At 38.8% G+C, this 19,506-nt stretch overlaps 1 protein-coding gene across 1 annotated transcript in view; it reads left to right on the top strand.

Annotated features, from left to right (window-relative positions):
- The first annotated feature begins 6,141 nt into the window (after positions 1-6,141).
- The window catches only part of NDST2 (N-deacetylase and N-sulfotransferase 2), a 79,807-nt gene continuing 66,442 nt past the window's right edge, over positions 6,142-19,506 (top strand). The window contains exon 1 of the mRNA XM_081329002.1: positions 6,142-6,385. The gene's annotated coding sequence lies outside the window, so the exon portion shown is untranslated. The remainder of the gene's footprint in view (positions 6,386-19,506) is intronic.

The following is a 19,506-nucleotide window of genomic DNA, read 5'->3' as shown; positions in this document are numbered from 1 at the left end:
GGTGGCATATTATACACATATTTTTACAATCTCAAATTACACATATCACAAACAGATTTATGCTTTATAGCACCCTGAGCTTTAGTAAACTGGTCAGCAATATTATCTTCAGTTGCACAATATTCCAGTTTAATCAAATTATCTTTAACACATTGTCTGACATTTAGATACCGTAGATCCGTATGTTTTGATCTAGTTTTCACTGCAGCATTAGTTGCTAATTTTATAGCTGCTTGTCTTCATACACTTTTATTGGTTCATTACAATTTAAACCCATATCAAACAATAATTGTTTCCATACCAATAGCTCAGTACATAATAAAGATAAACAAGAAAATTCGGATTCAGTTGTTGATAAGCTTATATGCTTCTGTCTGTTAGACCTCCATCCTACTAAAGCGTTTCCCAATAATATAACCAATCCTGAAGTGGATTTCCTGGTTACAGTATCAGATGCAAAACTAGCATCTGCAAATGCTTTTAGTTCCAATTCCTTTGTTGGCTCTAGATATAGAGAATAATGTATGGTGTGCTTCAAATATCTTAAAACTCTTTTCGCACCTTGCCAACATCTGGTTGTAGGATTCTCACAATATCTAGCTAAATGATTAACTGTAAATGCTATGTCAGGTCTTGACCAGTTACATAAATACATCAAGCTGCCTATTAATGATTGATATATCTTTTTATCAAAGACATTGCTGTTATCTGCTGAACTCTCAAAACCTTGAACCATAGGTGTTTTTACTGGTTTACAGTTTTCCATATTATAACGTTTCAGCAAACCATTAATTTTCTTAGCTTGAGACAGTTTAAATCCTTTACTAGTCCTCACAATATCCAGCCCTAGATAATGACTAATAGCTCCTAGATCTTTTACTCTAAATTTTCTTTTTAACCCTGAAATTATTCTTTCAGTTTCTGTTTCATCTTTTGCTATAATAGCAATATCATCAGTGAATAATAATAACAATGATAATTCACTATTTTGCTGTTTTATAAATAAACAAGGATCTGCAATACTAGCTTTAAATCCCAAACTATTTAACTCTTTTACTAAACATCTATTCCATTCATAACCTGACTGTTTTAAACCATACAAACTCTTATTCAGTTTCCAACAGTACCCTACCTTACTTTCTATTCCTGATGGAACTTTCATATATATATCATGGTTTAATGTTGCATGCAAATAAGCAGTTTCAATATCTACATGTTTTATACTATAATTCTTATTTGTTGCCCAAACTAAAGCAGCCCTAAGAGTGGAAGCTCTTAACGTTGGGGAAAATACTTCATCATAATCACTATTATTCTGTGCAAATCCTTGAGCAACTAATCTTGCTTTATGTATTACCTCTCCTGTAACACTTTCTTTCAGTTTAAAAACCCATTTACATCCAATTAACTTTTCTGTTTTAGGTATTTTAACCTCTTGATAAACATTAAGATCTTGCAAAGACTTTATTTCTTTATCCATAGCTACTTTCCAATTCTTTCTTTCATTCTCAGGATACATTTTTATTTCTTCAACATTAGAAGGTTCAATGTCTATTTGACAAATTAAACCTGCCTCGAAACGATCAGGCTGCCGTCTTTCCCTGTTAGACCTTCTGAGAATTATTGGACTTATAGGTACATTTACATTATTATCTTCTTCCTCTCCTGTCTCCACTATCAGTGGTTCTTGTTTGATCTCTCTAGCAGGTTCCTCCTCTTCTTTATCACTTTCATTTGAGGAGTTAGTTAAATCTTGTTGAGGAATATATACAATATCTTCTACCCTTTCCCAGCCTGACTGTTCTTGAAAAACAGCGCTAGAACTACAATAAATGTTTTTAGTACCTTTCTCCCAGAACCGATAAGACTTATGGTTTAACTCATAGCCAACAAAAAATAATTGTTTAGCTCTATGTTCTCCTTTATTTCTTATTGAACTTGGAATATGTACCCAAGCAGGTGTCCCAAATGTGTGAATATAACTAAGATTTGGTTTTCTCTTATACCATAAGGTATAAGGAATTTTACCTGTAGCTGAACTAACCACATTGTTTAAAATATGATTAGCACATTTTGCTGCTTCTCCCCATAAGCTATCAGGTAAACCAGAATCTTCAATCATAGATCTAATCATAGCTTGCAATGTTTGGCCCCTCCGTTCAACAAATGCATTATGCTGAGGTCTATAAGGAGCTGTACGTCTATGCTCTATTCCCTCTGAAACTAACAGCTCATTGAACTGTTTATTAACAAACTCAGTTCCATTGTCTGTTATTATGGTTTTTACATTTAACTGAGTTTTCCTTTGTACAAACTTGAGCCAATTAGATATTGTTTGTATAGTTTCAGTTTTTGACGTAAGGAGATAACAGAACCCATATCTGCTATAATGGTCTAGAATATTTAATATGTAGCAAGCACCCCCTAAACTGGGTTTCATAGGACCTATCAAATCCATAAATACCAGTTCTAATGGAGTTGTGGTTTTAAATCCATCTAACCTATTAGCTGGTGATGCCCTGCTCTTTTCTCTACCACATACGTTACACTGCAGATATTTCTTACAAGCCTTTAACTTAAACCCATTAGACAAAGCTACAGTTCTTTTTAGTGTATTAAAATTCACATGACCCAATCTTCTATGTAATAAATGAATACATTCATCATGTGGTTTTTGATTTGTACAAGTAGTAGCCATTATAATAGGATCATTGCTAATTACAAACAAACCGTCTTTCATATTAGCTATTAAATTCACTTCATTCTTTTGAATAAGACATTCCTCCCCTTGGAAAGTAACTTTAAAACCTGCTTCCAATAATGCCTTAACTGATAATAGATTATAATCACATCTGGGAACATATAGCATTTCCAAATTTTGTTTTAAAAATGAACAGTAAACCTTACCCTCTCCAGAGACCTTGACTCTCCAGCCATTAGCCATAGAAATATATTTTTTACTAGACCTTATATTCTCAAAATCCCTTTTTATTTTTGAAATACAGTGTGTAGCTCCACTATCCACCACCCACCAATTGTGGTTATTAGTAGTTCTATTAGCTACAGCTACATTAATCAGCTTTTTATTCTTTCTATGGTTTTCCTTTCTCTGACAATTACTATTCTGACAAAACTTAGCAATATGTCCCTTTAACCCACAATTAAAGCATCTCCTTAAAATATAAGCAGATTCAGTCTTCTTTATTTCTTGTTGCAATGGCTCTCTCAACTGTTTTCTCTCCACACGACATCTTGATTCTTCCAACAACCTTCCAGTTATTGAAGAAACAGTTAGGTCTTCTTTGGACAAAACCTCCAAGGACGATACAAAGGCATCGTAGCTCTCATCCAATGATGATAAAATGATGTAAACCTGGTGAAGCTCTGAGAAAATAAGTTCTTTTTCTTGCAGTTCCAACAAAGTTGCTTTTATAAAGTTAAGATGAGCTAACATATCGCCATTCTTTTCCAGTCTAGCTCTAAATAGCTTTCTGGTAAGATTTATATGAGCACCAACACTGTCCCGAACAAAAATCTTTTTCAACTTAGCCCAACATTTAGCAGCAGATTCTTCTCCACGCACATGGACTAGCTGTTGGTCTCCTAATGTTAGCCCAATGATAGATAAAGCCTTATCATTGTCTTTATTGAAGTCTACAATCTTCTTGTTATCTTCTTCATTAGTTGGATCCCAGGCAGTTACATCAGGAGGATTATGGACTATTTTCCAAAGACCTTGATTTTGTAATAACAAACTACATTGTGTAGACCAGGATACGTAGTTTGACCCATTAAGCCGGGTAATGCAGAATGGATTGAATAGTCCTTGTGCCATTGTCTGAATTTGAAAAACTCAGTTAGGAAATATAAATACAATACTGTGCCTGTCCTCAGCACCACACTGGATCTGGGCCCATAACCATTGTTAGAATATGTTGTTGAAAAAATGGTTTGTTTAACAGAGTATTGTTAATACACAGTGGAAGTTGTACTGGGACTTTTAGGCAAACAGTAATGCACTAACACGAGTTTTATAACTTATTTTTACTCAGACAACAAAAAGAAACACAGTAAGAAATAGTCCAAATATCAATCCAGTATCATGCACATAAAAGTCAGTCCATAAAAAACATAGTATCAAAATACAAAAACTGCTTACCAATATCAAAAACAATATACACTGTAGCAAGCAGTTGATTCTTGAGAGAATAAATATCAAGTTTGCAAACAAGAGAACAAGAGGTATCCAAACACTAACATCAAACACATATACAAGAGCAACTACGTGTAACATCTAACTCTCTTTTATATGGAATAATTACAGCCACACCCTAAGGCCGTTTAACTCCTTAAAGGTGCTTTTACTCCATTATATAATATTGTCACCCAAATCAAATTTAATCTCTAACAAATAGAATAGAATAGAATAGAATAGAATAGAATAGAATAGAATAGAATAGAATAGAATAGAATAGAATAGAATAGAAGTTTCTCCTTAATTCCAGGTTGCTTCTCTCTTTGATCAGTTTCCAACCATTGTTTCTTGTCCTTCCCTCTGGTGCTTTGGTGAATAACATGACCCTCTCTTCTTTGTGGTGGCCACTCAAACACTGGAATACTGCTGTCATGTCTCCCCTATTTCTTCTTTTCTTTAGACTAGCCAAACCCAAGTCCTGCAGCTGTTTTTCATATGTTTTAATCTCCAGGCCTTTGTTCATCTTAGTTGCTCTTCTCTGAATTTTTCCAAACTCTCAACATCTTTTTTGTGATATGGTTACCAAAATTGGCTGCAGTATTCCTGGAGTGGTCTTAGTAGGGTTTTATAAAGCAGTACTAATACTTTGTGTGATCTTGATTCTATGCCTGTTTATACAATCCAGGATTGTATTAGCTTTTTTGGTTGTTGCTGCACACCGCTGGCTCATAGTCAAAGGTCCCTCTCACAGTTACTGTTTTTAAGCCAGGTCTTGCCCAATCTGTACTTGTACCCTTGATTTTTCCTGCCTAAATGTAAAATTTTGCTTTTCTCCAACATTGAAACTCATTTTGTTGGATAGGACCCATTGTTCAAGTCTGTCAAGATCTTTTTGGATCCTGAGTTTGTCTTCTGGAGTGTTGGCTACTTCTGTCAGTTGGGTGTCATTGATGAAAATATTGAAGAGTGCTGGGCCTAAGATGGAACCTTGTGATACCCCGCTGCTTACTTCTCTCCGTGTGGATGTGGGGCCATTGAGGACTACTCGTTGAGTATGGTTTGCCAGCCAGCTACAGATCCATCTGGTGGTGATGTTGTCTATTCCAGCATTTTCTACTTTACCAAGGAGTAGGATGTGGTCTACTTTTATCAAATGCCTTACTGAAGTCTAAGTATACTATGTCCACAGCATTTTTCTGATCTACTAGTTTAGTCACTTTGTTGAAGAATGAAATAAGATTGGTTTGGCGTGCTCTGTTTTAACAAACCTGTGCTGGCTTCTAGTTATAACTTTGCTTCTAGTTGTTCGCAGATGGACTACTAGAAGACCTCCAAGGTCCTCTCCAGCTTTATTCTGATTGAAAGATATCAAAGAAATAATGGCATTTATGAAAGCTTGCACCTATAAATGTCATAGTCTCTGTATTAAATGTGAGAAATAGCCATTAAAAGAACAAATATACTTATGAAATTGTTCTATTTCAGTATTCTTTTGGGTCCCCTCTTTTTTTTTAAAGAGTAATTTCTGCTCCTCACAGAATTGTTCTTTGGGGCTGGGAGTTGAAATTAGAGCCCTGAGGGATTCCTATTTCGGGTCTTCTAGAAAGAGGACGTAGCGCTCATGAACGTCCGGCCGCTCAGCCAGGCGACCCAGCCTGAAAGTGCCCCAGTAATACGGGGCGACATAAAGCGCCAGCGGATACGGCCCGGTTGGGGAACCGCGGCGGCACGAGAAATGGCCTTTCCTTCCCGAGAGAGCCCGCTGGCCTGGCAGCCGAGAAGGAGATGGGGAGGCAGCGCTCTCGTCCTCGTCGTCTGCGGCTCCCCCTTCCCCTCGGCGTCGGCCCCAGCCTGGCAGAGGCGGGACTGGGCGGACGGACAGGCGGCGCTCTCCGCCTCCCTGGCCTGGCCTGGCTCGGCTCGCCGCTTCCTCCCGTCGCCTCCAAGTGGAAGATGGCGGCGGTCTGACGCGCGGCTCGCGAGAGCTGAGCTGGGGCCGAGCCGAGGGAGCCTGCCGGCGGCTCCGGCCGAACCAAGGGGCTCCCGGCGCTCCGGGGAGGCCCAGCGCGGGCGGCAGGGACGGGGCAGAGGCAGAGGGAAAGGGAGAGAGGAGCCGCCGGCGGGAGCTAGGCAGAGGGGGAGCGCCTCGCCGGCGCCTGCCTGGGCTCTGCCGCACGTCGTCGGGAGAAGGTAAGCCGCCGCGCCGGCGGGCTGGCGGGCGAAGGGCAGGGGGTCTCCTGCAGCGGGCTCCTCCGACGTCCTTGCCGGAGCTGCTGGAGACGAGGAGGCGGCGGCGGCGGCGGCGGCGCTCCTTCCAGGGGCGCTCCAAGCCCAGCTGTTCAGCCATCGATCAAGGATCGATCAGGCCCGGGAGCAGGGCTGGCCGAGGGGCTCGGGAGAAAGGAGCGCCCCCGTTGCTTGTCCCCTCCTTCCTCGCTCCCCACTCCCAATATGGCAGCGGTAATAGCCACGGCGACCACCACCTGCCATGGGGGCTCTGGCGGGAATGGATCCCAATGCGGGACGCTACTCTGGAGAGTGCCAAGTGCGGGGTCCCCGCTCTTCCTTGCGGCTTTCCTTCTCCCCTTCGTGCCTTGCCCGGCGCCCCGAGTTCAGGTGCGGTCCCGAAGCAGGGAACAGGATTCCCCAAATATTGCGTCTTCAGCTCACGGGAGTCCCGAAAGGTTGCACATCGCCTCTTGCCCGATCCTTTAACTTAGGCTAGAATGATCATTGTTCTGTTGCAATGTGCGATTGCTTGCCCTCTTGGTCCCCTCACTGTTGCTGGGATAGTTGGGGGATTTGGAAGTGGCTACAAGGGAAGTAACTTAAGGGGTGCCTTCCTCAGTGCACTCAATACGTGTACAACCTGTCTGAATTTTGGAGGGCTCAAGTCTGGAAGTGAAAACACACTGCGTTGATATACTGGGGGAATGGAAAGGGAAGCACAATACCATTTATGTGGAATTTGGTATGATTTGTTGAATGGGGATGTGAAATACCAATGGCAAAGAACCACATGCTTAGTGAGTGAGAAAGAAGCATTGCATTGCTCAGTCGTAGAATAGGAGGGGGGTGCACAAAAAGGGTCCAGATTACATCCATATCTGCTCCAATAGGAAATAATAGCTTGTATTAAGTCTGGTGGAGATTTTTGAAGACCTGCCGCCTGAAAAGCGTTACACTAAGCAAAGATTTATCGAAAAAAATCTTGGTTTTAATGACTAAGTTGAATAATTTATTTTCTATTTCACACGCCAAATAACCATATTAGCTTTCAATGTGGAAATAATAGTGAATTAAATAAAACAATTGAAAACACAAAAGATGACAAAAATATGAGCACAACATTTGAACCATGCAGCATTTAGAGAACAGAAGCAGCAGTCTGAACTGAGTGAGAGTGGTTGAAGGACCACAGTGTTACTACTATATGGTAATCTTACACTATATTAAAAACTAATTTCAATTTCTGAAGTATCTTACAAGTAGTGCAACACATAATATGTTGCAGTAATATCTTGTAGGTACTAAGAATGATAAAAAAGTAGGAAAAATGAAGTGAGAATTATCTGTACAGCCAAAACCAGTACTTGTATTCCATCCTGATCAACATAAAACACATTCATTTACATCATGTTTTGCTAGCCCATGGTTTCTTGGGATATTATACTACAAAATCATGGTTTACAAACTGATGGCTGGCTTCACAGATCACACTAAATCAGAATGAACAAAGCTGTGTCAAGCAACACCCACTTGCCCACTGGTTTTTTGAGAAAACAGGATGACTCCCTCATGTAGATAAACCTCAGTGCTTCCATTTCATTAACTTACTGGCACATAGCCTATCCATTACAAGCACTCACTGAGCACACCTACTCTCTCATCTGAGAAAAAAAAATGAATCTCATCAGCATAGTGTTGATTTCTTAGCTCATATCCCAGGTGATCTCACTCAAGTGAATAAGTGCCAGGGAACAGGGCACAGCCCTGCAGTGGACTCCAAAGCAAATGTGCCATGGATTTAAATGGTAGCTTTCTAAGGCCACTTTCTAGAGTTAGCCATTCATGGGCATCCACAATGGGGTGGGGAGGGGGGACATGATGACACGTGTCACAACACAACTACCTAGTTGCAGCATAGGTGATGGCAGGGCACCATGTCATCATTTTGGCAGTTATTGTAATAGGCATGAAACCGTCCCTCTATTTCTCATCTTGGCCAGGCATATCTTGTATTTGAGAGCCAGGATCTCTTATGTACTTTTTGTTTAGGAACACATAATTTATCAGAAGAACCAAACAAAAATCAGGTATCAAATTCCACAGAATTTGATCTTGAAACTCAGTGTTATTCAAAAGCGCCACCTCTATGGCATCTTCAAAGATAAAAAAAGTTCATTTCCGAGACAAGAAATCTTATCCTTTAGTTTGACAGATGGTATAATTTGTTAAAGCTCAAATGTAGAGTTGTTGGTGTCCGTGTTGTTAATGAAAACTCTCCTGGGTTGGAAAGTTAATAACAGCACAATGAGATAAAACATTGTTATTTTGATTCAAGTCTTAGATCTTATTTCTAAATTGTATTTCAGCAATTTCAAATTTCCTCAAGAGCCTTCTTTTAATAACATTTTATATTTAGGCTTTAACACTATTAAGAGTACTTTTTGCACTTTATGTCTTCCTGATCTCGTTGCTTTGTTTTCTACCCATTTCTTATTAAATATGAGCGGACGCAGGGTAATCATTCAGCCATAACATGAAGGCTTTTGCCATAATATATTGGTTAGTTTCTAATGCCATAAGATTGTTGTTTTGTGCAACAAATTAATATCATCATCTGTCTAAAAATTGTTGTAATAGAAGTATCTTGGGGGCTTTTGTCTTGTAGTTGGAATAGTAGGCCCTTTTATTCTCAAGTATCAGGGTTGTGCAACTGTTATGATCCATATCTGAAAAGGTTCTTTGATTCTGACAGGGGTGTGACAAGCAAACCTCTCATAAATTTTTCCTGGGCTCATACAGTAGCCAGATAGTCTCAGAAAATTATGCCTTTGAATTAAGGAGGTGACGATAGGGCAGCACCTTTCTCGTTTTGGATCCAAACAGCCATATGTTACTATAGAAATTTGTTTCCAGAAAGGGAATATTTATTACGTTTAGCAGCCATTAAGATTTATGTGGCCAGAACAAGGGTCTTCAGCTGTACCATTTTTACAGCAACAGTGATGGGAAAAAACCCCAGATATTACTTGTTGATCACAGCTAATGAAGGAAGGCAACAGTTGTGAACTACTCTGAACAGAGCCAAATTGATCTCCTGGGATTCATGAGTTGATACATTATTCATCAAAACGAGATGGTCCTGGCTTTCTTAAGGAGATGACCACTTGTGCATTTTCACCAAGTAAGATTCATTCATTAACCTCAAACCACATACAATAGAATAGATGGTGTCTTCCTCAAACCTGATACCTCCAAACGGACTGACTTTGATTTCCAAAATTCTCAGCAATGGCTATTCTAATTAGGAATTCTGGGAGTTGGAAGTCTATCGATTTGGAGAATTTCTAGTTTTCAAAGGCAGTTGTAATGAATCATTATTAGCAGTGTAAAATGCAGAATATGTGGGCAATTTTATTCAGAAAACATTCAGAAAATGTCACAACAAAAATTCCTCAATATTTACAGTTGGACAAGATTGCAGAAAATCTGAATTATTCAGAAAATCTCTTGGCACTTCAAAGATGCAGTGGTGGCAAAATGCTTCTTTGCCACCATCACTGTCATACAGCAGATTGAAAACAAGCTGTCAATATTTTCAGTGAAGATTCTGGTTATTAGTGTATCAGCCTTCTGTAATAAAAGGCATATTGCACTTCTAAATTTCTTCCCTGCTAAGGGCTTACCTATCTGGTGCTATTAGATCTCCATCAGTGAAGTTATTTAAATTTGTAGCTTGACCATATTAGACAGGAATGAAAACTCATTAACCAGCAAACCACTATAGGCTCTAAATCATAGCTTTGTCATGAGTTGACAAAGCTTAGTTTTCCAAAGGAGTTGAGAAAATGCCTTATTAGTATCATTTCTTCTGATTTGGCATTGCTGCTATACAGAATATTTTTGTCCTCTCATTCCTTTTACCAATAGTTTCTTCCATGGTCCCTAATAGGCTCTGATATCATACTGCTTGAAACATGTTTTTAATTGCTTTCCTTTGTGGCTTTCTGTGTATTTTTAAAATAATTATATCAGGTAACCTTAAAATTCTAATTTAGAGGGATGGGTTATTATGTATTTACTTTGTATGGAGAAATTGTGTCTGCTTCTTCTGAGTTGTTTCCTGTTGGCTCATTTATTTTTGTTATTTTGATGAGTTAAGATATTACCATTCTAATCAGTACTGTGAGGTGATTTCTAGAGTTGTTTCTCCACTTAACTTCTTTTCAAGAGAGAAATAAGTCACAAAAGGACAGAAATATCCCTTTTAATTGAAAAAAGCTTGTCCTTTTATTATATGAATATTTTAAGAAGCTTCAGATAAGTGATTCAGTTTTCAAGGGGTCAAAGCAAGTTGGGCAAATACCGGTACATGTGTTAGATATGTGAAAGAAACCTCATTACAATCTAGGATACTGTCATTCTAACAGAAAAATTGTATTATATATTTCTGTTCCTAAACCTATATATATATGGGAGTATTATTTACTTAGCGGTATCCGTTATTTTTAGATCAGGAGAAAACATGACTGAATTTTATTGTGCAAATGCGAGAGGGAAAGGCATAATGTTTTACGTTCCAGATCATCAATGTTTATGTGAGCTTGCATCTCCTTTTGGATATTCAATTTATAGCAGATTCTTAATTGCCATTGCATGTTACAAAATATTTATTATCTACTTTATAATTATCCAAACATAAAAGTGTGATGTGGCTGATTTATAATTGACCATAGTTAGAATAATTGAGTGAAATTCCACTTGGTGTCTCATAACAATATGACTGGGAGAAGTGATATATGTGAAACACAACACTTTACAGACAGCTGAATCTAAGTGCCACTGACTTTCTTTCTACCAAGCACAAAAATGCTTCCTGCCCTCCAATTAAAGTAAATGCAGATTTTCTGGTAAGTTAACTCTGAAAGGTTTTCACATTCTTTACTTCAAAATGTAAATTACTTGAAAAGTCATTGAGATGGAAATAATTGAGCTGAAATATCTAAAGAAAATAAAAATGTAAAAAGTGTTAATTTACATGAAAATGTTCTACAGGCTGGATTTTTTTTTATCCTTAACTATACAGGGGCATATTTTTTCAACATGTGCTTATTTTATTCCAGTGCCACCATTTGCCCTGAATATGCTTGCAAGGGATACCCAAATTAAATGCAAATTTAAGATCACCTAAATTTACTTGCATTGTTTCTATTTTTTATGCAGTTAATGAATTGCATGGATCGCAGAGGAAAGAGTGCTTGGGATTTAAAGGAAGGGAGCCGTGGCAGAAATGACTCTTCTAAAACAGCAGTGTGTTCATGTTTTTCTTCCTGAACCTTTCCACAAAGGTCACAAAACAGGAGAGGAAAAAAAGCACAATTATAAATAAATATTAAAAATTTATACCAGTATTGTGGATATGTGGATGCATGGATTTAGGAGTACAAAGGAAAGGAGTATCCAGTTTTTTATTTCTTTGGGTAAACATGTCTATCAATATGGAGAAGTAATATTTGTCTATAATCATGGGTGCCCACAGGGGGGCAAGTGTTGAAACAAGGATTGTGACACAAGTCTGCTTGTTATATATTTGCATGTGATGTTGTGACCCAAATACAAAAAACTGGAACGTGCATTATGACATTACAATGCGTATTTCATCATTTTAGGGAGAAGCATTGTAAAAGAAGTATGCTTAGAGTTATTTATTTAAAACATTTATATAGCCAGCCAGTTTGGGCTAGTAATGAAAGCATCATGCTAGAAATCAAGAGTTGGTGAGTTCTAGTGCTGCCTTAGCCATCAAAGCCCGCTGGGTGACCTTGGATCTGTCATGCTCTTTCTTATGCTGATTCACCTCAGAGGATTGTTGTTGTGGAGAAAATAGGTGGAAGGAATATTAGATATGTTTGTCCCTTGAATTATTTATAAAAATAATAAGGGCAGGATAAAAAATATTGTTTTAAAAAACCCAACTGTGGGTGACTCACAACCAAAGGATAAAACAACATGTATAAACAATAGAAACAAAACAATAAAACTGGTAAACTCAAAACCTAGCTGTTCACTTTCTCACTTCTTTTTCAACACCTACATGAATCTGCCAGTTTGGGGTTTGGTATCATCATATATTGTTGATATCCAATTATCGCTCTTATCCTGGACTGGCCAAGTGAGGCTGTTGAGGTTCTGTCCCAGGGAACAGAACTGGAAGCTATGCAGGTCTGATTGTTCATGCTTGACATAGACTCAGTCAGTTGGAGATATTGTAGCTTTGACCTTGGATGGAGGTGTTCCTGGACTCTTTGCTCCTGCTTGATGACAGTTGACAGCTGTGGTTGGGAAGGCTTTTGCATAGCTTAATCTTTTTTAAAAAAAGTTTTTATTATTTTTCCCCTCATACATACAATAATAATTTTTCAACCAATGTGCTGTCTGAGTTTACATTCACTAATACCTATTTAATTCCTAATCCTTTATTCTTTCCTCTAGCCATCAGTAAAATAAGTCCCAAGTTTGGTAATATTCTGTTTCTTCTTCTTTCAGTCTCATAGTCAATCTGTCCATCTTTGCACATTCTAGTATTTTTTTGATTATTTCTTCATCTGATGGTATTCCTTCATTTTTCCAATATTGCACAAATAAAATTCTTGCCGCTGTTGTGACATGCAAAATCAAATATAGGCTTTGTTTGTTAGTCTTTTCTGGCATTATACCTAATAAAAAAAAGTTCAGGTTTAAAATCTACCTGTTCTTCCAACATCTTTTCTAGCCAAGTATGTATCTTTTTCCAATAATTCTTTATCACATGTCCACCAAACATGATAATACGTGCCTGATTTACGTTTACATTTCCAACATCTATCTGACATATTTTTAAACATTTTTGCTAGTCATGCTGGAGGCAAGTGCCATCTATAAAACATTTTATATAAGTTTTCTTTATTTTTTTATTTTAATTCCATTTATATCCCGCCCTTCTCCGAAGACTCAGGGCGGCTTACAAGCTTAGCAGTAGCCTTCATTCTATGTATATGCCTGCTTATTAGGGCTTTCACACACACCCCAAGCGGCATTATTACAAAGTCAGCTTAATTGCCCCCAACAATCTGGGTCCTCATTTTACCTACCTCGGAAGGATGGAAGGCTGAGTCAACCTTGAGCCTGGTGGGATGCGAACCTGCACTAATTGCAGGCAGCTGGTGTTACTTAAGGAGGCATTAGCCCACTGCTCCACCAAGGCTCAGTTGACATTGTCAGTTTGTAATTTCTTTCCCATAAATTTTGCCATTTTTCTAATTTTATATTGTGGGAAGAAAAGTCTCCATCATGGTTCCTCCAAGCGGGGAATAAACATGGCAACTGCTTTGGGAAGAAGGTTGTAGTTTATTGCAGAGGAAAGGCAGACAGAAAGATGGATCCAACAGGAAAAGAAGGGCTGAGCACATGTGGGTAGTGGGTTTTTATACCCCCTGGACTCTTTTGTCTGGAGTTATTTCCTGTTTCAAGCTTTGTTTCCTTTGTCATGTATTCTGTCCTGAGCCTAGGTGTGCCACTCTAGGATTCTTGCTGGTTGTCTGTCCCAGCCCACCTCCCTGGGGCTGGGGTATGTAGATTTTAGAAGTCTTCTTAGCTTCAACCTTCCTGAATGGTTTACATCTGCATTTCTATAGAGTTGTTTTCTGCTTGGGGGAGGGAGACTTGGGGCTATTAAGAAAACCTGGGCATGCTTTTCTGCCTTTTAACTTCTTTTTTGGAAATGTATTTTCCTGCCCTTTTAATATTTCCTTCTCTGGGGAGATGACTTCCCACAATCCCCCCCTTTGTGCCCTAAGTGTGTGAATGACACACTTACTGGCACAAGATTAAAATTGGTCTGATCAGGGATACTTGGTAAGCAAACTTTAAATGGTTAATGCAAAAAGAAACACTAATGGAGGCAGCAGAAAAGGATTCCTGCCCATAAAGTTCTAAAAGTCAGGGCAAAAATTAGGTGGAAAAGAAATTTATAGTTACCAATATTCTGTGCCAATTATTTTTCAAATGTTGGATGTCACCTTTAGCTTCCAGTCAGGTTTGCACATTGCTCCCAAAAATCTTCACAGCCATGGTTTGCCTCAGCACCTAACCACTGGCTGCCCATTTTCAAGAGTTGTTTCCTGCCTTAGCTCTTAATTCAGCACATCCAGGTTTGTAATTTGTAATGTCCAATTAATGTTAGCCAGTATCCAAGCAAGGCCATTCCATCCTTTAAACTGCACATAGTGAGCCCAATCTGAGTCCACCAGAGCAAGATATTCAGGGCTTAGATCTCTTTCCTGATACCTCCTCATGTCATATGAATTGCAAATCACCTGAGGGGTCTTGGTTCCCTCCCCCTTGGAATTTTACTGGAGGTTGGAGCTTTACTGAAGGTAAGTAGAAGGGAGACTCAATGTGATTCTAAATGGTGTGTGTGTGTGTAGCTACTAATACAAACAGGCAATACAAACATTCTGGATAAATTTTTCCTCCCACCATACAGAAGTCCCAAGGTGTTCAGGACTTGCTGTGCCAACTGTTCCCAAATGCCATCTCTCCATAAATACATTTAACTGGCTTATTACAATACAAATGAAGCAAGAAAGAAAACTTTACAATGAGTTTCCACCCTCCCCCCATAGTCCAATTTTCTTCTAAGGCTTCACGTGGGGTCCCATGGCACCTTCCTTCAGCTTTTCACAGGTATCTGGGGGACTGGTAGAACTTGGGACTCCCTCAGGTTGTATGGTGGCTTTTTTGTAGATGGCTGGATTCAAAACTCAATTCCATGGCTCCATGGCATCTGTGTCAGAGGTTTGGGGGGGGGTGTCATCTGTGCAGAGCTGAAAGACATGAGAACAAGAGCTCCTCCCCCCTTTCTGGGTAGACTCTCCCAGGAGAGGCAGACAAAGGCATGGAGAACAAAAAGATAAGAATTGGGAGGGGGGTAATTTGCGGACAGAGCTTTGAAAAGGCATTAATACTGCAGTTGTTAAAGATTCTGGTAAGAGAACATAAAAGAAGGACATCCCCTCCTCATCCCATAGAAAAAATATCTTGGCAAATACAGGAATAACCCAATAACTAGTCTGACTCAGTGGGAGCCTGAGGCTAAATGAACAAACACTTAACACACACATTGGCTACAGGGAATGCAGAACTGACTAACAGCAATTAGAACTGATAGAATTAGAATAGGAACAACAAAAGATACACAACAATAAAATAATTAACACCGGATCCCTCCTGGAGCAAATGTTAACACCTTTTAGACAGATTTGAGATAGAAATTAACCCAAACCCAACAATAGACACTGACCAACAAGTCTGAAAAGACAAATTTAAACTCACCAAAAGAAATGACAATTTTGGAAACCATGAAAAGGTATAAGAACTCATGCTTAGGACAATTCTGTCTCACTAGCTGGGGTTTCATGCTGAACTGTCACTCAACTTTAATCTCTGTGATCAAACCTATTTTTCCAGTAGCTGGCTTCCCATTCTATTTGTTCCCCTCTGTGCTGCTTGTGAGAATCCCAGCTGGAAGAGTCTGAACGGGAGAATTCCTCCCAACAGTCTCATTTCTGAACTGAACATTTTTAACGGGTTAGGACTTAGGTTATATTAGTCACGTCTGTAACTGGTCCAGTGAAACAACAACAACAATAATAACACAGTTTGCATCCATCAAATCTGCAATAAACTTACAGATTTTCTGGAGGAATATTTAAACTAAACAATGGGGACATTGAGTTAATTGATACAGAACTTCCCTGTCCCTATCAATCAAAAACTACAGGGTTAGCGGTGAATGTAACAAAGACGTATGTGTGGACAAGAATGTCAACCTTACTGTCAAGCAAAATCAAAGTTTTAATAGTAAGTGCAAAAACAGGTGATAAGAAAATAAAGGGAACTCAGGCACCACACACAGGTTATATAGAAAGTAAACACAGGGTCAGTCATAAAGGACTCAAATATCTGTACACCACTGCACAGAGTATGAACAGTAAACAGGGTGAACCAGAAGCTCAGGCAAATGAGGGCAGATATGATAATGTTGCCATTATGGAAGCCTGGTGGGATGAAACCCACAAATGGAACCATTTAAAGGAAACAGACCAAATAAAAGAGGTGGAGTTTCTCTTTATAAGAAATGACTACATCTCCACAGAAATAGAGCACAACAATGATGAAAAATCTTGAATGCATTGGGGTCAATAAAAAGGAAAGAATGACATTGCCATAGGTGTATACTATAGGCCACCCATCCAGACAGAGGAAATAGATGAACCTTTTGCTAGTCAGCTAACTAAGGTATGTAGGAAGCATAAGCAATAGAACATAGTCAAACTAGAGTCTTGGACTTTAAGAGCTAATTTCAATGAACTTAGAGAGGGCTTGGGAGGGATTCCATGGATGAGAATCCTCAAGGGAAAAACAATTTAAAAAGCTTGGGAAATTTTGTAAAAACCGTTTAGCACAATACCAACAAAGGAAAAGAATAACAGCTCTCAAAAGATATTGGCATGGCTGCATAAAGAATTTTCTGATAAATTGAAAGATAAAAAAGACAAGCATAAAAAGTGGAAAGGGGCACATAACTAAAGCAGAATATCAGCAAATAGCCCAAGCCTGCAAACATGAAGTGAGGAAAGTTAAGGCTCAAAATGAACAGGCTTGTGACCAAAGTCAAAAATAACAAAAAACTTCTTTCAACAAGAAAAAATAAAAAATTAAATTATTGTGGCAAGAAGGTGACAAGCAACAGGGAGAAAGCAGAACATTTAACATTATTTTTTTTCTCTCTTTACACAAAAAAAAGGTTATCGAAAACAATACATAAAAAATAGATTAGAAACACAAACTAAGATAGGCAAGAAAATGGCAAGTGAGCACCTTTCCAAATTTACCAGGACCAGATGGATTACACCGAAAGGTTCTCAAGGAACTGGCAGATATGATCTCAGAACCACTGAACTATATTTTTCAAAGATCCTGGAGCACTAGGGAACTATCAGAGGACTGGAAAAGAGCTGATATAGTTCCTTTTTTTCTCTTAAGAAAAGAAAGAAAAGAAAAAATAGATCCAGGAAACTACAGACTTATCAGCCTGACCTCACCTGGGCAGATTCTGGAAAAGATAATCAGACGACAAATCAACGGAATACCTAGAGGCAAACAAAGTCATTACTGTAAAGCCAACATGGGTTTGTCAAAAACAGATCATGCTAAACAAATCTTACTGCATTCTTTGATCAAGTGACAAAATTAGTGGACCAGAGGAATGCTGTTGATACAATTTACTTGGGCTTCAGTAAGGCATTTGATAAAGTTGGCATAGGGTTTCCTGCCCAAGCAGAGGGTTGGACTAAATGACTTCCAAGGTCCCTTCCAACTTTATCATTCTTATTAAATGCAAGAGTGAAACTTTTCCAGCAGATGAACTTAAAAACATTCCCTCCTGCTACAGTAACTTTGGGCTGTTCTTAAGAGTACATAGAGAGAAAGAGAAGAAAAACAAACACATTTTTCTTCACTCTGTTTGTTGGCCAGACAGACAGAGTGAGGGTATTTTCCTTTTGGTAGCTTATTTTAAGCAGAATTTCTAGCAGAATTTTAAAATTCTTTTTCTCTTTGGATTAGACACAGTTAACAGTCACATTTACCTCACACACAAAGACTTTGACACACATATTACACAGAAAAAGACAAGAGGACAGAAAAGGAAACAGAAGTCTTAATTTTACACATCCTAGTCATTCCCACCATAAATCTCAGTTAAATTAGGGAAGGCACATATTTTAAACATACCACGTGGTTGCATAGAGAGAGAGAGAGGGAGAAAGAGAGAGAATCACTATTTCTTATTTTCCCTTTGAGTACCTTTATTTAGTCAATTGGTTTCCCAGCAAAGCCCTAGCAAAGTCCATTTTCTTTATATATATTTTCTCTACCTATCTCTTTTTCATACCTGCCTGAACGGGTAGCTGATTCCCGTCCCAGGCCTCAAGCAAGCTTTTCTGGGGAGCCTACCTCGGCCCTTTAACTAGAACCCACCTTGGTTCTATCGGGCTTGGCGCACTGAAGCCTCCTTGAGAGACTTCCGCCTACCTCCACAGTTTTTTCTTGGGTCAAAAAGGGACCCAAGGAGCACTCTGGATCCCTCACAGAGTACTGGGACGCTCCTTTAGGGATCTACCACCACGGTTTCAGACCAAAAAGGGTCTGTCGAGGACCTTCTGCTCCCCTGCAGAAGGTACAGGACGCTCTTACCGGCTTTACCTTCACTTTTCACCACCGCTGTTTGCAGACTTCAAATGTCTGGGAGGACCTCTGCTTGCTTTCCAGAGGTAAGGGACGCTCCTTGCCCGGGGCTTAATTTCCTAACTTTGCTTTGCTTTGCTTACAGGGCTTAACCAGCTAGTTGCCTAAATCCAATTTTCTCATTCCACAGTTTTTCACACAGTCTCTCCCTTTTCCTTAACAAAAGGTCCTGCACTCTGGCCAAACCCCCATTCTTTCCAGGGTCTGCAACTTGAACAGATCCTTTCTGCGGCTAGGAAAGGCCAGAGGGAGCAAAATCCAACTGTGATTGGGGAAAAAGGTCTTCTCACTCACACACGCAGAAACATACACACATTTCTTTTACCCCCCTGGGCTTTAAAGTTAAAATTTAGAGGTACTCACCTTCACCTTGCCAAACAAATTTCAAAATTAGTGAATTTAAATCTTTAAAAAAAAATCTCAAGTTTTATAGGTATTGTTTGAAATAGGAATAATATTTTCAGTAGTACATTCATTTTCACTGTGGCAATTCTTCCTAGTATTGACAGTTGCAAGTTTTTTCATTTTTCAAAATCCAGTTTTATTTGATTCAATAATTTTATATAATTATCTTCTTTTATCTATGAACATCTTGCTGTTAAATGTATTCCCAAATATTTAACCTTTTGAAATATCTGTAATTCTGTTTTTCCTGACATTTTTTTTATCTGTAAGGTTTTTAGCTATTACTTTGGTTTTTTCTCTGTTTATTTTCAATCCTGCCATTTCTCTATATT

The sequence above is a fragment of the Vipera berus genome (genome assembly GCF_964194415.1).
Source record: "Vipera berus genome assembly, chromosome: 5".
NCBI classification, from domain to species: Eukaryota; Metazoa; Chordata; class Lepidosauria; order Squamata; family Viperidae; genus Vipera; species Vipera berus.
The sequence above is the reverse complement of the archived record's forward strand: the minus strand, read 5'-3'. Positions and strand labels throughout refer to the sequence as shown.